This window comes from Gopherus evgoodei, chromosome 2 (genome assembly GCF_007399415.2).
Source record: "Gopherus evgoodei ecotype Sinaloan lineage chromosome 2, rGopEvg1_v1.p, whole genome shotgun sequence".
NCBI classification, from domain to species: Eukaryota; Metazoa; Chordata; order Testudines; family Testudinidae; genus Gopherus; species Gopherus evgoodei.
In genome coordinates, this window is record NC_044323.1 from 122,087,769 (window position 1) to 122,103,222 (window position 15,454).

At 44.4% G+C, this 15,454-nt stretch overlaps 1 long non-coding RNA gene across 1 annotated transcript; it reads right to left on the reverse strand.

Annotated features, from left to right (window-relative positions):
- Positions 1–463: 463 nt before the first annotated feature.
- LOC115644931 lies at positions 464–12,481 on the reverse strand. The gene is made up of 3 exons (XR_003998636.1): positions 12,469–12,481; positions 10,735–10,736; positions 464–544 (listed from the first exon to the last, which is right to left on the reverse strand). It is a non-coding gene; the product is annotated as an uncharacterized LOC115644931 (long non-coding RNA).
- Between the last annotated feature and the right edge of the window lie 2,973 nt (positions 12,482–15,454).

Below are 15,454 nucleotides of genomic sequence, written 5' to 3' on the forward strand. Positions count from 1 at the left end.
TTCCTTTCCTACCTGCAGTGGTCCTGAGATACTTCAGAAGTCTCAATTTTTTTCTGAACTTAAATCTGGAATTTTCTTGGTGTTCGGTTTTAAATATTGTCCTGTGAGAATTGCAACTCAGTCATTATGGTGTTGTGTTTATGAGACTTTGAGAAAGTAACTAGCCTTTAAACAGACATGAAAGCAGTGTTGCCAACTCTCATGATCTTGTCATGAGTCTCATAATTGTTTTCCTTAAAGCCCCAACTCCTGGAGTCACGTGGAGATGTGATGATTTCATCCTTCATTCTTAAAGAAAAATGAAGTTTCTAGCCCTCATGGCTGTGGAGAAAGCTTCAAAATGTGACCCCAGTGCATCCTAAAGGCTCAAAAAGCAGAAGGAAAATAAAAAGAACACCAAGTCTTTTTTTTTCATAATCTCATGATTTCAAAGCCAATCTCATGCTTTTTGGTGAGCCTGATTCATGATTTTTGAACATTTGGGCTTGGCAATACTGTAAAGTGACTTGAAAGTGCCAGTTTCACTCCTGTTTAAGGTCAGTTTCTAATTATTATTTATAGCAGGGTAACATCCCTAGAGCCCCAGGCAGGTGCAGTATAACCTCACAGGGCCTTGCCCTAGTAGAATGCTCCCAAAAGTTAAAAGATCTGTTCCATGCTTGGTGAATTGCAAAACAGTGATAGAAAGTAATCTAGATTTTTCTAGTTTTAATTGTTGCATTCAAGAGTTAGTAACAAAGTCAGAATGTACCTTAAAATTTTCAGCCTAACCAATGTCCCTTAAGTGACTTGACACAAGATGTGAGAACATGTTACTATTAAAGCTGAGTGACACTAATATTTATTTAGTTATCTTTTTTTATATAGGAATCAGATAGAAATTAGTTGACAGGAGCGCTGAGTTATTATCTTAAAAAGCAAACAAACAAAAAACCTAGAGTTTTCAGGTGCCTAAGTAGCTCCTGGAATCACAGTTTAAGTGGGCTCCATCCCCCACCAAAATCTGAAATGGAGCTCCTGTGAGAAAGGGCCTCATTTACAAGTTACATCTTGCCCCACTTCATTCAGCAGTGCAGTCTGCAACCCAGTTCTAACTGCAACTACTTCCAAATGGCAACTACTACCACACAGAGGAGGCAGATCCTCAGCTAATTAATCATCAGAGTTCCATTGAAGTCATGGAAAGAACATTTACATTAGCTAAGGATCTGCCCCTGAATGTCCAAGACCACGGAGGTGCAGTAACTACAATTCTTAATGTTCCATTTGCTATAACAGGGATTGTGCCGGAGGACTGGGAGTCTACCCATTAAAGAAGCAGCTTTTGTTCTGTCCTTACATAGCTTCAGTGTTGGTGAAGTCATTGGGAGTTTTGCCTGCATCCAGACAGCAGCATTGAGCACTAAATCAGAAAGTACAGAGATTTCAAGTGATGACAGAAATCAATTGACCATCATAACAGAGCTATTAGACCTGGTTCTTACAGTAGTGTAAATCAAGAGTAATGCCATTTAAGATAATGGATTGCACTAGGGAAGAACTGAGCTGAGTGAGATCAGAATCAGGCTCTTGCTATTGCATCAATATGCACTGAAAATTATAAGGGAAAATTCTCCTCTGATCTAAACTGAGGATCTCTACTGCATAATCTGCAGTTGTTCGTCTTGTGCAACTCCTACTGAATTAAATGGCATTTCAGCTCAAGGAATGGGCTAGACTTGTACCCCATTGAAGTTAGTAGAAAAGAAAATTAGAGAAAGAGCTGAGTGTGCCTATTTAACAGCAATATGGATAGCCATTTGGCTGAATACAAAGGACTTTTTTTTTCTTCTAAGTGTTTCTCTAATTAAAATTTAAAACGGCACTACTTGACTCCTGAATGCCTGTTCAAAGCTGAAACAATGAGGAGTCCAGTGGCACCTTAAAGACTAATAGATTGTTAAAACCTAGTTTATTCAAAGCTGGTCTTGTGAACCATAGCAAATGGTGGATGTGCAGAGCAGAGCATGTCAACAACTCTCATGATGTCTATACTAGTGGAAAGTTGCATAATTAGAGGCAGCATATGTAAGGCATTATCAACATTGGGCACTTGCTTTCTATCTTCATGTAGTTTGTAGGTACTGGGGGCATTAGATGAGTTAGCGATCCTAATCTATACATGAAGAAGTGGATTATAGCCTAGTGGCCGAATTCTTCATTCTAAATATGAGGGGACTTGATTGAGGTCTACTGTGGCTGTGATGTTCAAACTAATCTTAGCTAAAGGAATAATTGGAAAAGATAGCAAAAAAAAAAAAGAAGGCAGCCCACAATAGTTGGTCACCTGTGAAAGACCATTATAACCATATTAATTTAGGTCAAGACTTTCAGCAATGCTGAAGGTACTGATGAGCACAGTTTCCATTGAAAACCAATGGGATTTATGCATCTTAGTCCTGTAAGCACTTTTGGAAATCCCATCCTTAATATTCTACATAAGTTCTTCCCTCAAACTTACATTTGTAAATTATGTGGGGTTTTTTCCACTAAAGGTTTGCATTTGTGGTAGAGTTCCTTCTCTACCTTAGTGTGGTCTATGCTTCCTCTTAGCAGTAGGCTAGGGGATTCCTCTTTCCCTAGGAATTTCCCCACACTCCTGGGTTTATTGTCCTCACCTTCTCTGAGCAGCAATTTCTCCCAGCCTCCCTGAGAGGGGAGACTCTTAGTCTCTGGTAGCTCCTCCAGGTGTAGTGGGGGCAGACTAGGCACCCAGTTTACTCTCTCCCCTCTGGCTGAGTCTCTTCTCCCCAAAAATCTACGGCCCAGAAGGGCTGTATGCCCTGTTGGGCAGGGCTTCCCCTGCTCTTCATCTCTGAACCATGAGGTCTGTCTCTTGCATTTATCAGTGTCTGCACTGTCTAGCACTCCAGTAGCACACATGCTCCCCACAGCTCCTATTATACAGGCCTATTTGACTGGAGGGGAGGCTTTTAACAGGTTCTGGCAGGCCTTTGATTGGCCCCAGGTGTCCAAATTAAGCTGGAGTTAACCCTGTTCAATTACCAGGGGGAAAAGTGACTTGCTTAGCATGGGCCCAAGACGCTTGCCTTCTTCCACTCTAGTGTGATACTGTTATGAGTAGGGTACTCGCAACATGGTGCTGGGCTTGCTCCAGCTTCCCTCTGAGCCAGGTCCCCATTTTCTACTCCCTTGTTAGTTGGTTGCCCTATTGTTTGGGGGTAGGCCTTCCTGGCCTGCCCTTTGGAGGGGAAGTAAGGCGTTCATCTGTTTTCCATCTTACCTGGGGTCTGTCCTAGGTTGCTACTAGCCTGCTGCTCTGTTACTGCCCTTAGAGAGGAGATCGGAGAGCTGCTATAGAGCAGTGTTTTGGGTTGCTACAGTTAGCTGTGAGGGGGGAGTCTGTGTTGAGTTTTTCCACTTTTGTTCCTGTGGTAGTTGATGTTGGTGTGGGAAGACAGGGGAGGGGTATGGAGCCCTTCTCCCCAGTCCATCTCTCCCCATCTAACTACCACAACTGTTTCTGCTCCCTCCTCTGCCCCAAACACTGCTAGAGGCCATTTTCCTCTCTGTGGCCTAGTTGTTTGCCTTCTCCCTCTAATTATCTGGGGTTTCCCAGAGGCAAGCAAGGTTTGTTATCCAAGCGCTCATGGGTGCACTTTTCTTCTTCCCGCCCTTGGTTCTGTCCTCCCTCCTCTAGCTGCATTTGGTTGGTGGGCTTTTTTCCTTCCTGCCTTGCCCACTGGCCCTCTCTTTGTAGCAGTTTGCCCCCTTTCCCGTTGCAGCCTGCCCTGTTCATCCCCATTTGGCTGCTATGTTTGCTTCCTCTCCCCTGCCCTGCTTTCTAGGGGCCTTGTCATAAACAGATAAGAAAAGTTAATAGCACAGAAGTACTTTATATCTCTTTGACCGTAAAGGGTTAACAAGTTCAGTAAGCCTGGCTGTCACCTGACCAGAGGACCAATCAGAGGACAGGATACTTTCAAATCTTGAGGGAGGGAAGTGTTTGTGCTGTGCTGTTAGTTTTGGTGGTTGTTCACTCTGGGGGCTCAGAGGGACCAGATGTGCAACCAGGTTTCTCTCCAGTCTCTCCAATACAGGCTCTTATAAGTTCAGAATAGTGAGTACTAGGTAGATAAAGCGAGTTAGGCTTATGGTTGTTTTCTTTATTTGCAAATGTGTATTTGGCTGAAAGGAGTTCAAATGTGTATTTGGCTGAAAAGATTTTAATTTGTACTTGTATACTTAGGTTGGGAGAGTATTCCCAGTGTCTGTAGCTGAAAGACCCTGTACCTATTCCATTTTTTTTAAATTTACAAAGATAATTTTTACTGTTTTTTCTTTCTTTAATTAAAAGCTTTTCTTGTTTAAGAACCTGATTGTTTTTTTTTATTCTGGTGAGACCCCAGGGGACTGGGTCTGGATTCACCAGGGAACTGGTGGGGAGAAAGGAGGGAAGAGGGAGAGAGAGGCTGATTTTTCTCTGTGCCAGGATTACTTTCTCTCAGGAAGAGTCTGGGAGGGGGAAAGAGAAGGAGGGGGGAAGGTGCATTTTCCTCTCTGTTTTGTGATTCAAGGAGTTTGAATCACAGTGATCTTCCAGGGTAACCCAGGGAGGAGAAGCCTGGGAGAGGCAAAGGTGAGGGAAAGGGTTTACTTTCCTTGTGTTAAGATCCAGAGGGTCTGGGTCTTGGGGGTCCCCGGGCAAGGTTTTGGGGGGACCAGAGTGTACCAGGCACTGGAATTCCTGGTTGGTGGCAGCGCTACAGGTTCTAAGCTGGTAATTGAGCTTAGAGGAATTCATGCTGGTACCCATCTTTTGGACACTAAGGTTCAGAGTGGGGATTTATACCATGACAGACTCTATCTTTATTGCTTGCTTGTTAGTTTGCTTGCCCCACCCTGGTTCCAGGGTGCTAGCTTGTTGCTAGCCTTGCCCTTGGTCTTATAGGTTGTTTTTTATTTTTATTTTTTGATCCCTCCCTGTGTTTGGTCCCCTAGCCTGTGGTTACCTCACTCCTCCCTTCTTTCATGTCCCCTGCTATTTGTCCCTCCCATTTGGCCTTGTTTGCTTGTGTGTCTGTGCCCCTCTCTCTAGCACTTATGATTCCCTTCCCATTTTTAGTTGCTTTACACCTCTCATGTTACTTTAGTTTCTTTCCTCCCCAGAGTAGACGGAAGAGCCAGTTACTATCCTGTCCTGGAGTTTGTGTCTCTTGGTTTCCTGTGTCCTTTTCCATCGGTGCCCCCCTCTCCTGTTTCCAGCCTAGCGGGGAGGAGTGGAGGCCTCCTTTCCACTCCCCAGTTGTTGTTCCTGTCCCTCCTGCTGCATGGTGGGTGTTTTGGAGGGTGGGACCTCTCCAGGTCCTCCTGTAGTCCTTCTCCCGCCTGTTCCCCTGTTCACCTCTGTGATGGCTGTCTCAACTGCTGCTGCTGGGTCACTCACCAATGCTGCCACTGAGGCGCCAGCAGCAGCAGGCATGGGTAGGGGGACTCCACTACTGCTGTGACCTCTGTTGCCTCCATCTCTGGCGGAATGCCTTTGGCTGGTAGGAAGGTCCGGGGGACAAAGAAGGGCAAGAGCCCCACCCAGAAGGTGATTCCACCAGTGGTGAAGACTCTACCTCCTACTGCAGTCCCTCTGTCTGCCACGTACCCCCTTCTGCTCCTGTTGTTCCCTACACCATTTTGGAGAGCGACCCTTCCCCAGAGTGTGTGCCCAGGTGGCTGCAACCCCTCCACTCACCTTGTCGTCTAGCTCAGCCACCTCTGGGAATACCATCCCTGATGGCCAGGGCCCCTTCCCCACCCTCACCAGGAAGCACAGTGTGTGTTGCCTCCTGGTGTCAGCCTTGCCCCACATGGAGACCTTCAGGTGGGTGACGGGGCCCACAGCTGTGGTGGCAGTCTCCAAAATGTTCGGGAACATGGTTTTCTTCCTGGTGTCAGAGGCCACTTCCCAGGAGGTGGTTGAGAGAGGCCTGGGGATGGGAAACCTATACATCCCCCTTGAACCTCTGGAGGCCGTGGGCATGCGGGTGGTGGTCACTTCTGTTCCTCCCTTCCTCCCTAATGCTGCCCTTCTGCCTTTCCTCTCCACTTTGGGGAAGTATCTGTCCATTCTCAGCTCCCTTCCATTAGGCTTCAAGGACCCCACCCTCTGCTATGTACTATCCTTTTGCCGGCAGGTGCACCTTCAACTGCTGCCAGCAGCGTGTGGTGGGGAGGCCCTTGAGGGGACTCGGTACCAGGTATACTATTCCTCGGGGGAGGCCTGGTGCTTCCTCTGCCAGGTGATGGGGCACGTCCAGAGGGACTACCTCTTGGCCTGGCATGGAGGGACTCTTGGGAGGGCACCAGCCCATCTTTGCTTGTCCCTGGGGTTGCCCCTCCTGCATCTGTGTCTGCAGTTGTTTCTGCTCGGATCCTGGGGGTGCCCCCCCGAATGTGCCCAGATAGGTGGCCGGACCCTGCAGCCATTGTGAGCAGTTGCATGGGGCCGCGGAGGGGAGGGTGGCAGGGCTGCTGATCAGCACCGCAAGGGGCTTGCCTCAAGGGGAGTCCTCCCTTTCCCCTGTTGCCCTGCCCTTGTCTTCCTCTGCCCTTCTGCTATCGCCCTTGCCCCTGGCTCTGTTCCGGCCAGCCAGCCCTCTACTTCAGGGTGCTAATGTGGAGAGGGAGGAGGCCCCCTACAAGATCATGAAGGGGGCTGCTGGTGCCAGTTCTTCTGCCGCTTCCCTGCCGACACCCAGCTGTTGGATTTGGCCGGGGTCACTATGGCAGCAGAAGAGGACAGTACCACCTCCCTCCTGGAGTCCCCTCCTGAAAAGGCCCTGGAAGGCACTCCCTTTGCCATCTGTGTCCCCTGTTGGCACCATAGTGCTTGCTGTTGAGGGCACTCTGTAGTGGCAGGTGGCAATTTTGCCTCCATTGGGCTCTGGGTTTGACCCCAATTACTCAGGGGGCAGCTGACCCCCATTGGAGAGCCTCTGTCTGTGCGGTTGTGCTCAGTCACCCCACCCCATCCCTGCTCTCACCTCCGGGCTGCCCCAGGGACTGACCTGCTGCAAACGGCAATTTGTTTGAGGAGGCCGACCCCAGTGTGGCCTCGACTATTGCTGAGTAGTTGGGCCTTGAATCCCTGCGTGTTTCCATCTCTGAGGTGGGGCAGCAGCCCTTACTGTCACTTGTGCCCCCCAGTGCTGAGACCATGGGCACTGAGTCCATCAAGGTGACTGGGTCCAGCACCATAGGGGGACCCCCTTCCTTCTCTGCCCTTTTGGCCTCTGTGCCTTGTTGGGAGGCACCACATCACAATGGTCTTGCCGCCCAGGTCCCTGATCGTGTCCCTGTCCCTGATCCCATTCCCGTTCCTTATTTTGTCCTTGTCCCTCTTTCCTCTCCCTCTCCTGCTGTTGCAACCCCTGGGGTTGCCTCATTCTCTTTTTACAATAGCCCCCTGGAAGCAGTTTTTGTGTTTCCTTCTCCTGGCCCATCTGGAGCTGCTGTCATCCCTCCGCTGCTGTCCCCAATGCCGGAGGTTGAGACGGGCTGCGCTGTGCTGGTAGAATGAGTGCCACTCTGGGATCTGTCCCCTGCTCACCTGTTTCGTTTGGCCATGGGGCCAGTAAGGGGACCCCACTGGAGGACGAGCAGGGGCCTGTGACCTCAACCTCCACTGCACTGAGAGATGAACTGTGCTGTTTCCTTCTGAATATCTACGGTTCCAGGAACAGAGGTGCAGCTAGCTCTTTAGTTCTGGGAAGATGTTTAATTTGTCCTCCAGACCTTGAGGGCCATTTTGAGAGAGTGCAAAGGGACTGGGAAGCAGGATGCTGCAGCCTGCCAGCGGACCCGCTGCTTCTGTGACACTCAGAAGGCTTTCAGGGTTGGTCATAGTTTGCTCTGGATCCAATGGGGACTGGTAGTGTTACTGCCCATGAGGATCTTCCCCAGCCCTCATTATTTAACAGCCCATCTTTGCCACTTTTAATACCTGGGGCTGTAGGGAGAGGGAGGTTCTCCACAGGTGTCAGATGTTCTTCTTCCTTCAGGAAGAGAGGTAGTCAGTCATCTTCCTGCAGGAGACCCACATGGAGTCGGGGGATGGGGGTATATATTAGCCATATTTCAGCTCATCAGGCTGGGGGTGTTCTCTCCCAACCTACAGCTTGAGGTGCTGGGGATCGTCGGTCGTGCCGGATCACCTGTTGCACCTCTGGGTTTGGATAGAGGAGCTGATATTGAACCTTGTCAATGTCTATGCCCCAGCATCCAGCCCTGAACATGCGTTTTTCTTCCAGCAGTTGCCCACCTTCCTCTGCTCCTTAGATCCTTGCGAGTGCCTGGTCCTAGGCAAAAATTTCATCTGCATCCTCGAGCAGACATCCTCCGGGTCAAGCCCGGCCTCTGCAGACATCCTCTGGGAGATTGCGGTTCACTACTCCCTGGTGGATGTCTGGCATGACCACCACCTGTATGATGATTCTATGTTCACCTATATCCAGGTGGAGAATAATTGGTCATGCCACTCCCGGTTGTACTACATTTACTTTTCCTGTTGTCAACTTTCATTAGCCCATTCCTCCAGTGTCTGGCTGGCCCTGTTCTTGGACCACCATTTGGTGGCCATGACGGCCTGTCTTACTCCAGAGAGACTGAGGCCTGCCTGCCTACTGGCATTTTAACGATAGCCTGCTGGACAATGTGGGCTTCGTGGCATCCGTTTGTGAGTTTTGGCTGGTCTGGCGAGGGCAGAGGCATGCCTTTCCCTCAGCACAGTGGTGGTGGGACTTGGAGAAGGTTCACGCCTGGCTCTTCTGCCGTTGCTATACCTGGGGGGGCAGCTGGTGGAGGGATGTGGTGATAGAGCAGTTGGAACAGGAGGTCTTAGAGCTGGAGAGGCATCTGGCAGCTAGCCCCAGGATCCGTCCATCCTGTGGAGGGTGCCAGGAGAAGTGGGAGGAGCTCCGGGCTCTTCACAACCTTCGGGCCCAGGGTGATTTCATTTGATCCCTCATCCATCTCCTTTGGGAGATGGATCATGGCTCTCACTTCTTCTATACCCTGGAGCAAAGGAAAGAGGCAAAAAAGCATATTTCCTGCCTTTTAGCAGGGGATGACACCCTCCTTATGGATCCAGTGGAGATCCACCAGAGGGCCAGGGCCTTCTACGCTGTCCTTTTCTCCCTGCATCTGATTGCCTCCGCTGCCTGCGGAGTGCTTTGGAATGACCTCCTGACAGTCAGCGTGGGTGACAGGGACTGGCTGGATCTTACTCTCACTCTGGCTGAGTACTTGGAAGCCCTCCATCTCATGCCTACCTATAAATCCCTGGGCATGAACGGGCTGACCGTAGAGTTCTACCACGTGTTCTGGGACATCCTGTGCCTGGACCTTGCCACCATCTGGGCCAAGTCCTTGGGGAGCGAGGTTCTCCCTCTGTCATGCAGGTGGGCAGTGCTTGCCTTGCTGCCCAAGAAGGGGAACCTCTGCTACCTTTGGTATTGACGTCCCGTCTCGCTCCTCAGCATGGACTATAAGGTCGTGGCAAAAGTCATTTTGCTGCGGCTGGGGTCCGTGCTGGTGGATTGGTCCATCCAGACCAGACCTGGGCCAAAGTGTTCAGATGCCTGGTATGGGGCCTGCAGCGTGCCTAATCATAGGTAGGACCATAGATGCCTTGGGAACTTCTACTGCAAAAATGTAGGTGCTGAGAAAGTTTGAGCGCCACTGAGTAGGGGTTTTGTAAATCCCAGTGCAGCGTGATTCTGGGATTCAGCCTCCTAAGTCCTTTTTTGAATCCAGCCTGAAGTAGTTTATATTTCAAATCTATGTTTGAATAACTGGACTGCACACCCTGCTGTATCTCTTTATGATTATATTTGTAAGTGAAAAGCAATAAAATGAAGTGTATGAAGTGTGTGGAGGGGGAGGGGAAATGAGCCCAAATTCATCCCTGATTTAAATCCATTGATTTAATGTATTTAGATTAAAAATGAGTGTGGAGTTTGGCATAGTATAGATCAGAGAGTGAAACCTGGCACTTAAGCCAAAATATTAAAACTTGAATACTTAAATGTGGCTTTAAGATCCTATCATTAGGCGCCCACAATAATGGCTTGATTTTTTTTTCATCAAAGAGACTGATCACCTTCTATCCCCATATGAATATCAAGTTCTTTGAAAATCTGGCCAGTTCTTTAAATGCCTAGATACAGATTTTGATCCCTTACTTTATCTACTAGTCTATCCATTTACTCATAAATAGGTCTATCTACCTATATGTGTCTCTATCCAGGATATAGATTTAGATTTCATGTTGTGTGCATTACTGTAGTATCTAAGCACTTCTGAGTTTCCTAGTGGGCTTTGCTGAATTTTCTGCTCTTCTTCCATTAAGAGATGTTCTTTAGTTTTAGGATATGATTATATTTTCTTCTTAATTTTGTAACCTGAATTTTGGCCTTTTTTTTTTATTCATTGTTTGTTTGTTCATTTGTTCTAGTTTTCAACACTTCTCTCCCCACCACCACCCCCCCAAAAAAACAACCAAACAAACAGAAGAAAACCTAGTAAATAATGCCAGGTAAAATCAGATAAATATATTCTTTAAAATTATCATACAGTGTAGGTTAGTGAGTGTTACCCTATTTCACATATCACCATACAGTGAAGTGACATACAGTACTTCAGCTAAGAACAGTTTCAGTAATAGTGATACACATCACCAACTGCTCTATTGCATAGGATTCAGAACATGACAAAAATCAGTTTCAAAGGACTGAAAGTCATTACTGTGGTCCATCCTTCTCCCACCCAGTTTTGTTTGCAGATTGACCTCAGGTAGACATTAGGGAGGAGAGAAGCACAATGAAATAATGTTTATATGTAACTAGTTTGTAGCCTTGTAAATTTAGCCTTGTTGACCAGAAATGTAATTTATTTCAGTTAACAAGCTGTTCACCCCATCTTTTTTTGTTGTTGTTGCTGTAGCTGTTGAAGAAACATCAGATCTTAAGAAGTCTTTCACATTAATAAAGATAGGGAATGTGAGGTCTCTCCTATGGTGCATTTACATTAATCATCAACCTGAGGTGCGTCAATGTGTGTGTGTACCCTGTGTGTCACAGAACTTCATTAATTTCTAACTTCATTACAGGCTAGGTTAAAAAGGAAGATGTGCTACAAAGGCAATGACTTTATTCAAATGTGTGACCTTCATGCTTTTGATTTATTAGAGTAATATAGTATAGGGCAATATCGCATAAACATAACATATTTATCAAACACATCTGTCCAGTAATGTGTGGTGAGCATAGAGAAACTGAATTTATATCTTTCATATTAAGGATCTGTTATGAAATGCACTAGCTATTAAATGTTACTGAGGCTGTTTTGGTGGATTTTGCCAAGCCAGGGGAATATTTTCTCTTCTCTTATGGTCAGTTGCTACATAATTGATTTGCCTTTTTCCCGCTGTTTTTCAGTGTTCAAGTTTTGTTCAAAACATTTTGAAAGTGAAATGGTGTCTTAGCTGTTTTTTGTCTTGTTCATCTGATGATAAATATTACAGGCTGTTTCCACTTTGCTTTGATAATGTGGAGATAGGATGTTGTATGGCATGATCTTTATTGACTATTAATTAGCTACATGTCCTCGAACAACTAGTATTGCTTTCCTCCAGTATAGAGGAAACACACACTATGCAAACCAAATCTATGTAGTTTACAGCACGGTTGTAAAGTTAACTCTTCAAATCTAAATTATAAGAAAATGTTTATAGCAAGGTTTTAACAAGGTATGTGGTTAGTGTGACTCACTGAATACTTTAAATTTGAATTAATTAAAAAAATCATTTTGGATGCAATTTCTCATGTTGTTTTAAGATATTGTTGCAGTAGTTCTTTTGGTTTATAGGTTCACTGATTTCATATTTGCTTTGCATTTGGCATTTAGAAATGGTGTTTCATGTGCATTGTCAACATCTTAAAAATATATTTTTTTGATCTTAAGAGCAGAATTTCCACCTTACAGTATATACCACAATTACTAATGACTTGTGAGGCCTATATCCAACTGCACCCAGGCTTCTTCTATATTTATAAATTTTGGCATATTTCTGACATCAGGTTCTCATTTGCAGTGTAAACTAATAACGTAAGATGGAAAGGGAAAGACACAGAGATAATCCTCAGTGACCCTTGGGGTCACACTGTGCTTTGCTATGAAGATGAAAAGAAATGAGCTGCAGCTCAGTCCTTTAAATTAACAGCAAAAGATATCCAATCCTTAAACCGTTTAACAACTTAATTTGACTTGGTTTTGTTTTTCTTTTTTACCTTGTGGGAGAAGGATATGGGGAAGCTTGATTAGAATAGGGGGAATCTGTTCTTTCCTATCCAATTCTACTAGCCTTTGAACTAACATTTGGAAATATGAGCTTACTTAATATTTAAATCCTTTTACTGTATATTTATTGGGTTTACAAACAATTCAGTGTAAACCAATTCTCTGATAAACTGAGCATATACTATTTTTTAGCTTTATATTTTGCATAATTTTAATACTAATAACTTAGCACATTGGGAGCACTTTATATTTTAGAAGTGATTTGAAAACATTAAACACACAAAGACTATATCAAAAATGATTTTGCTGAAACATGATTTTCAATCATTTAATCTTTATTGATTTTTTTAAATACATTGTTTTAAAAAGGTGGTTCTCTCTCTTTATTATATTATCATTTTATTACCCTATTTCTTCTATTTGCATATGCAGGGAAATAACAGTATAGTGTTGGAGACATTGGAATCAGCATTAGATTATGTCACCAGTTTAGGATTGCTTTTGAGTTCATTATAAAACCTGACAGAAAAATAAGATGGATTACATGGCTACTAGATGACCTAAAATTTAGATTACTTCTTTCTCAGCATCCTAGGCATAACACTTTTTTTTTCAAAATTAAAAACAAAAAACAAAACTGTCATCTGCTCTTTACATTCTGAATGGCAACGATAAAACTGGTTAACTAAAATCAGATATTCTTTGCATCTAGCAGAAGATGTCGCAGTGGTGTGGGTTTTCAGGGATTAAAAAAGGCCGTTTTGAATATTGATTCTTTGAAGCTCCATTAGCTATATGCTGAGCATTGCTGACATCACAGATTGATGTATCTTTATACTGGGTCTCTTATTGAATCACTTGGGAAATCCAGTTATTGACTTTGGATGTTTGCGCTGTTCAGCCACTGGAGAATGCTTTTTCTCTTTCTGTCTCTCACACACACACTCGCTTGCTCACTCACTTCACTTTTTGTCCATGTGTTTGTTGGGATGTGGTTTCTTAACTGGATACATCAACTTTGCTAACTTTCACTTAATTATTACTTCTCTACTACATAGAACAGAGGTTATGGAGGTCACAGTGATGATGCCAAACTATAATTGTTTTTTAAAAAGCATTCAGATAGCAGCCAGAAAGCATTAAAGAAAAGAGCACTCTCTTATCTACTCATAGAGACCTTCAATTCACCTTGTAAGTAAGACAATTGTAGTAGCATTCCAAAGGAATGCTAGAGAAAAGAATAAAGACAAAGAACTCTAAGGCATTTTGGAAGTGATGGTGGTAGTGATGTGCGTTTGTGTACTAGGTGAGCTAGTTTCTGATGAAAAGGAATGCAAATGTTAAAGGGATTGATCTGCACTCATCTCCATTCAACCTCATGCCCTCTGTTATATCAATACATTGGAAACATAATTTGTATCAGCAGTTGTTTCTTTAATTAAGATCTTTCCCAAATCTTTCTCATTGATTCATGCCATTAACTTATTGACTAGACTTGCTTGTGCTGAGACGGTACTTTTTGCTGAAAGGCAGAGTCCCTCAGTTCAGGGTGTTAGTGCATTACAACTATGTTTTTGGAAGCTGGGGGGAGCAAAGGGGCAAGTGATTTTTTTCTGTAATGACACAACACAATGCACATTTTTAAAGCACCTTTCATGAGAGCTTCCCCAGGTGCTTTGAGGAAAAAACAAAAATTGTTTGTTATCTAAAAGTGTTTGAAAAGCTTGATGAAACAAAAGTCATTCGCCTTGAATACCCTGATGTAGACTCGACCAATCAAAAGACAGTGGACAGAGAATTCCATAGCCTTGGGGAACCTGCCATCTCCAATCTATAGATGTGAATGGTTACTAAACAAGGAACTGAAGAGCAGAAAGACTGCTTTGGCTTTAGAAAATTATATAGGGGAAGAAAAAAGTTTTAAAATCTTAAATACATTACATGAAGCTGATGTTCCTTAGAGATGGATGAATATTGCCAAAAAAAGAAAAGAAAAATGCTCCGTTAATATTTGTTCATATTTCAGCTGTACTCATGCTCATTTTTGTGTGTGTTTTCCATGAATATTGTAGCAAACAAGTCTACTGACAAATATGTTAATGGAAACAAAATTGTTAAGTACATATTAAGGGATATTAATACAAATGGAAGTTAGAATGCACATATGTGATTATGTGCAGCAGAAACCTTATTCTAAGTGTTATGATAATCTAGGCAGGTAATGGAATATACATGCTAGACACTATCAAAACTAACCAACACAACTCAATTTTTTATTAAAAATGCTCACTGTGAACTCCTCATGAAAGAGTCAGAGACCAAAAATTATTCAAATTATTTGGGGCTATGTTTCTCCGCCCCCTTGCATAAACTTCTTAAAGTCCAGACAGAACTGCAAGGGAGTGCAGAGATGCTCCTTAATTATTCCTGTGGGGAGCACAGCATCCCAAAGGAGGCAAGGATGAGCAGAGAATAGATGGAGATATAGCTTCACCCCTGATCCCACACTGCTAAGTGGAGTACTGCAGGCCCAGAGAATGTTTATTCTGCCCCTGTTAAAGAGATATAGCAGCATAGGGTATCCCCTGCACACTGAGATGCTCTGGAAGAATGCTTGCTGAGCTTGACCTAGGGTAGTGTAGCTCTAAATCGCCTCCATGTAGTATTGTGCCTAAATGGCACAAACTAGACTTGGGTGAATAATTTCAAATAAATAATTAGAAGCCAGTGTGCAAATGGAGAAATGCTTGATGTTTAAATCTGCAAGTTTTTTTATCAGTACTAGTAGTAATTCAGGAGCAGGATTTAAAGATTGTTTTCACAGATAATTTTAAGTCACTCCTGTTTTCTGAATGCTAGCTGAAGTTTTATTTGAACCATATTCTGGATGGCCTGCTAACAAAGGATTACAATTATCAGTTTGTTAGCTGAAAAAGACAGGGACTAGCACAGTGATGACAAGTTTTAAGCCGGTCCGGGATACCAATTCCACAGGGGCCATGTCGTCTTAACTACGGTGTGAGGTGGATAGCATAATACTAGCAGTTGGAATACTATTAATAATAAACTATTACTAACAATGAGCTTGGTGCCAGAAATGGGT